Raw genomic sequence first — 6,023 nt, forward strand, 5'->3', positions numbered from 1 at the left:
TGAAATTACCTTTGCTGTTGTGCAGAACAAGTGATAACAGAGGCATTACTTGGTTCATTGTGTAAACAGTAACAGATGAAAAGATTTCACCAGAGAGCAGATCCAAAACCCCACACCCAGAGTCTATCTGAGTTTGTCCCAAAATGCTTTAAGTCTCTTTCTGAGCTGACCTCACTGTTTATTCTGCTCTCTTAGGACAAATGGAAGTTGGGGGAATTGCTTGATTTGACTCTGATTTTTTTTTTCCCCAGATGTAACTTAAATGAAAAAAGAACTCCCCACTTTCAGTGGACTAACTTTGACAGGTATATGGGTTTGGGTATCCAAAGAGCAGCATCTTTGTCTGTTGTAATATGTTCAGAGAGAGCAACTGGTGGGGTGAATATCTTTTATCTGCTCATTCTCTATGTTATTTTCATTGTTCAGTATTGTGATATGATCAAAAATAAGATTACTACTTTATTAGTGGATAGTAGCATTGCTTCAATTGTTGCTAGGAAAAACCTTTTGTGTGTTCTTCTACCCTAATGGAGATTGAGCAGCCTTCTGACATTAAGTCCAAATGTTTAAAAAAGCACAAGTCAAACACCAGAAAATCACAAAATAGACTTGAAAACGAAAAGATTGGTCCTGCAGTTTAAAAGAACACTTCCACTTTTCAGTTTTCGGTATATAAGGGCCACATTATAATGATCCTCCTTTTAGTCACGTGCCCTAGATGCTTAAAAGAAAAGAGATTCCCACCTCATTATTTATCTACAAGTAAGACAATATGAACACATCTACTGTGAGTTTGACATATCATTCCAAGACATGGCCGTATGGTCTTCCTACCTTGCTGGAAGCACAAGTTTATTGGGAGAACAGTGGTTTGGTGTTTGTGACATTCTATTTCTCGATTCTTTGAAATTTGTACCTTAGCATTGCATTTAGGATAGATATCATCAGTGACTTCACTGCTAACATATAGTTAGTGATTCCTATATAGAGATGCAAATGAATTAATTGGTAGACCCAAAGGACTTAAAGAGAGGAATGAGAATAGATGTTGAAAGGAAGAATTGGGAAAAGGGGCAAATGAACTGGGGAGAGCACAACCACACAAGCTTCGCTTAACAGGATGGAGCTGGGTGACTGCAGGAGATGGAAGGATGGCCAAAACAGAAGCAAATTAATAATGGGTGTGTAGAGTGGAGAGAAAGGCCTTTAATCACTTTGTTCAAACTAGAGGAGTCTGAAATTGCAAAGGCACCTGGCATTGTCAACAGGAAAATTTGGGAACTACTCCTTAGCTTTATTTCAAGAAGAGTGCCTGGAGCCTGATTTCAGCGGATCTCTGTAACGAGCTCTTCACAGCACTGCTGATTTCTCACGATCGATGGACATTTTAAGCGGAAACCTCTACAAAAGAGAGGTCCAAATTAAATACACTGAGAGAAATGAACTCTAACCTTTCCCTAAGGGGCCCAGTGTTGCAGACAGTGTTTGTCCAACAGCAATGTACCTAATGCTACAAGAATACCCTGAAATTAAAGTGAGAGGGTTTCTTATGATACCTTAAACTGATCTGAAAATTCAGGTGAAATATGTCTGGGATTTTCAGGGCTCAGTGGAGAAAATCTTACGAGTTTCTAAATAGTCTTTAAAATATCACTGGTAGGAATGACAAGACCAAAAGGTAGAAATGCAGCACTTTTTGTCAGAAGGAGTGGGAACAAATAACAGTGAGAAGCAGATAATTCCCTGATGTCAGATCTAAACAAGCTATCCAGGATAAAAAAAAAAAAAAAAGCTGTAAAAAAACCCCAACCATCACCTTATTTTTAGAATTGCTGTCATCTTGTATTGTTGCTATTGAGAACAAATAATCTGCTTGGCAAACCCAAACTGTATCCCTAGTCTATCCAGCTGGTTTATTTTTGAGGTACCTGTGATGATGGTTATCACATTTGAACCTGGTGCTGCAGAATAGTGCCTGGCAGCCCAGCTCTGCCACTGCCCTGCTTTCCATTGACCTCTGCTGGACAAGGCACAGTTCAAGTTGAAAATATGGTTAAAAACCTTGCTCAACCAGGACTTCAGTTTATTTTGCTATTTGAACAAACCCTCCTGTGTTCTAAGCTACAATTGTAGCATGCATTATATGGGCTTGTAACTCCTAAAACATATCTGGAATGCAGTTCCTTCTACACTGTGTAGGCAGAAAAATTCTCTACCAGATGCTCTCAATGTCAGAGTTGACTTTATAAGTAACATACATTCACTGGAAATCTGGGCTAAGTATTTTATAAGTTGTTTCATGCGTGTTAACCCTAGCGCCTTCCACCAAGTATCAATTAATTTTATTAAAAGTAAAATAATTAAAATGATGGTCTTGATCCCACTAACAAAGGGAAAGGAAGATGCTGTCAGCGTGATGGCAGGCTGTTCTGAGATCATGCTGTTTTACACCCATGCAGATCTGGTTGGTATCCATTATTGGTAGGAAAGTATACCAATTTTACCAGCAGTTGTTTATGATCAAGTGTTACAGAAATCATGATTAGTCCCTGTATCTGCAAACCTGTACTGCACTGATGGCTTAATTCATATCCTCACAAGAAGGTCTGCCTTCCAAACCATTGATCTTTCCGCACCAGAATATGTTTAGGAGTGAAGTGAGAAACTGAATCCTGAAATTTGAATATTTTTTGAAGAGTATATGAAAAATAGTCTTTAAAAATTAGCAGTCCTTGAAAGTTTAAGGGGAAAGTTTCAAAATCTCTTTTGCAAGTGGGTTGCCTTTTGGACTTAGCTGGATTATTGTTGCCCTGTTCTTCCTGTGATTTCCAGTTAGAAAGGACTGAACATTTGTTTGCTTCTCTAAACTTCACATATGAATTATTTTTTAATTGCTACCGTTGCTGATTATTTAAAAGTACACATAATAGCCATTATTAAAGATGTATGTTGCGTATTTGTGATTAATCCCCACTGATCTGATAAATGCTCATAGTGTTTGCTTTGGTTGTAACCCTAAGTGTGTTTTCACTTCAGTTGCAGGCTTAAGCAATGTATTGATTTCACCTTATTTTTAGAAGATGGTCAGTTTTGTTGTTTCCGTAGCTATGGAACCCATTTAAGGAAGCCGTGGCCTTCCATTACCCAGCTGTTGGACTAAACCCCTTCTGGAATCCCCATTATGTCCAGCTGTTAGGGCCAGATAGCTTCAGAAGCAAGTGTATTGCTGCAATACCGGGGGGTATCCACGAGGACATGTATCATTTCTGAAGGAGCAACGTGGGCCTCAGAGCCTGTTTGATTTAGTTTTGAGGGATGTTGTCAGAGCTGTGGAAGCCCCAAAATTGCCCTTACAGTCTGGTTGTCCCATTCTGAAAGACTGGTTCTCAATAGCGCAGAGAGGCATACAGTTTTCTCAGCAAGCTATGTCAGGGCTTGATGAGTAAAGAAAAAAGCAAAAGACACAGATGAGAATCTCTAGGAGACTTGACGTATTTATGTTAAGCAGACCTGTGCATTTCACTTGAAAGAGAGTCACACCTGGTGGTGTTGTCCAGATACTTGGCAATAGCTGGATTATCTTTTGTAATTGGAAAATATGTTACGCTTTTTTAAAAGTGAGCACTGATCTTACATTATTTTTAGGTGCCTAGGGGCCCCGTTTTACAGGCACACATTCAGAAGGTTCCTAGATTTGATAAATTTGAGGGGGTAAGCCTTGCAGTGGGATTGCTGATATCAGGCACAGATCATACAGATTCAGATTATCTAGAAGCTTTTTATTCTGATTTTGGGTTGTGAAGTCATGGGTGAGCCTGGCAGACTGTTGATGCAAATTAGGATGTGGAGTTGAGGTCATCATCTGTTGATACCTCAATTCTCTACAAACGAAATAGTGATGATAGCTGTTTTATTGGGCCACTCCATCCACCTTCTATATTTAGGGTGTCAGATCACTGCAGAAGGACACTGCCTCTTTCTAGGTGTGTGAATACTTAGCTCTGATCTTATTTTTGTTTTATATAACACAAATAGAAAGTAATAATAACAAATGTAAAGCCTTGTCTTCAGTTTCAGTTCCTAAAACAGTAGTGGAGGTATTGAACTGTGTCTACAAAATGGATGGTGCAGAATTTGAGCGTGGATATTGAGGAGAAGAGACAGCTTTGTGGGAGCCTTGCTAAAAGAAGGAGTGTGTTTGGGGAGGAGGGGAGGTTTGAAAGGGCGGAAGGAGAAGCTGTCCCTTGTTGATGGAGCAGGAATCCCTGGGGATGGGTTGTTGCATAAAATCCTCAGCAGAGGAGCCAAAGAGGGCATTTAAGGCTGAGGATCAGGAGCAGGTTTGCTGGCAATGCTGGCCACGTTATTTTACAGTGTGGTGTCACTGCCAGCAGTGTTGGTACCGCTTTGGCCTTAACTCATTTCTGGTGTCAACACTGAAGAGGGGCACCTAGGTCTTACCCCTCCTCTGGGCAGAGGATTTGGACAGACACTCCAGAACGTGGTGCATCCTGCTTGGGGTCTACACCACCCTCTGGAGAAACCTCCATCTCCTGACTAGAGGGGGAGCCCCGGACCTAAGTTATTGGTTCCTATGTGGTACTGAATTAAGTGTTTCCTCTTGCCCCTATCAACACCATTCTTTCCCCAATGAGAGGCTTTCCCAACCCAGAAGGTAATGGACAAAAACTAAGACTGAAAACAAAATAATTTTTTCATATTATATTTTTACCTGTTTTATTTATGCTTGGACTAGAAGTGTGTCAGCATTTTCAGGAAAGACAACAAGCAGACCGTTCCATCCCACTGATAGCTTGATTTTTGCACTCTTGGTTTTTTACAACACAAAAGAATTTGGAATTTTAAAAAAAATTCTCAGAATACATTCTTCTTTCATGACAATCTATGAGTTATTCCTGCCTGGTTTTGTTTTTTTGAAAAACAATTGTTCCTGGCTTTTTATTTTACTTTTTTGTGACTAGCACTCACCCAACTTGCCCTATAAAACTTAAATCAGATGGATCATGTCAGAGATCAGCTGAGCTGGGATGAGGTATATACCCTTTCTTAATCTGCAATGCTGTTGTAAACGTAAAACTTTTTTTTTTTTACACAGGTCTTATGATAACACTGCTTGAACGCACAAAAAGGTATAAGTCATTTTAATTGGAAGATTTGTATGAGTAGTGATTACTTTTTTGCATTGAAATATGTGCCTAACTTACCTAGAAGAAAATGTTCTGGCTCTGCACAGGCTTTGCTAAACTGTGCATTCAAAACAGATTTCTTTCAGGACCTTTTCCTTCATCACAGTTCAGAATTGCCTTAGTTGGTGCTCATTTTTTTGAAATACATCTGCCTTGATTACACACAGGAATGCAAATTTTCAGGAGGCAACCTTGAAGAGCAACCAGTGTTGGCTTAACTCTGATCCTGGTGATAACTACAGAAATTATACCATTGATTTCAATGGGAACAGAATTAAGGCAACCATAAGTACTCCTGGAAATGTTACCCCATATTTTTAATCAATTGTATTTAACTGTAGCAGTTGTTTAAAAAACCCCAAAAGATAAATAATAATAATAATCAAGCTCTGACTGCTTAAAAAAAAAAAAAAAAGAGAAGATCCTTTAAAATCATGTAAAATAAAACCTGCTTTTTTGTAAACAGGCAATACTGAGTAAGCAGGATTTCATGGTCCCATTTAGATGTTAATTGTACTTGAATGAGAATTGGTCATAGGCCTAAAACACCTAAATACTTTAAAATATTTTCATAAATAATCATTCTTTATACATCATAATTGTTCTCACTGCATGTCAAAAACATGGACTTCTGTATTCCCCAAGGAAGAAAAATGAGGGATTATTTTTGCTTTTGGCACAAAAAGTAAAAATAAAGAACTGGCACCACCCTTAAGGGAGTGCATAGAATACTACCAAATTGGTCTTCATTTGCCTTAGTTTTTTTTACAAAAGTCTTAAATATAGGTTAATATGTAAACACTGTGCACGCACTGA

The sequence above is a fragment of the Athene noctua genome, chromosome 4, assembly GCF_965140245.1.
Source record: "Athene noctua chromosome 4, bAthNoc1.hap1.1, whole genome shotgun sequence".
Classification (NCBI taxonomy): Eukaryota; Metazoa; Chordata; class Aves; order Strigiformes; family Strigidae; genus Athene; species Athene noctua.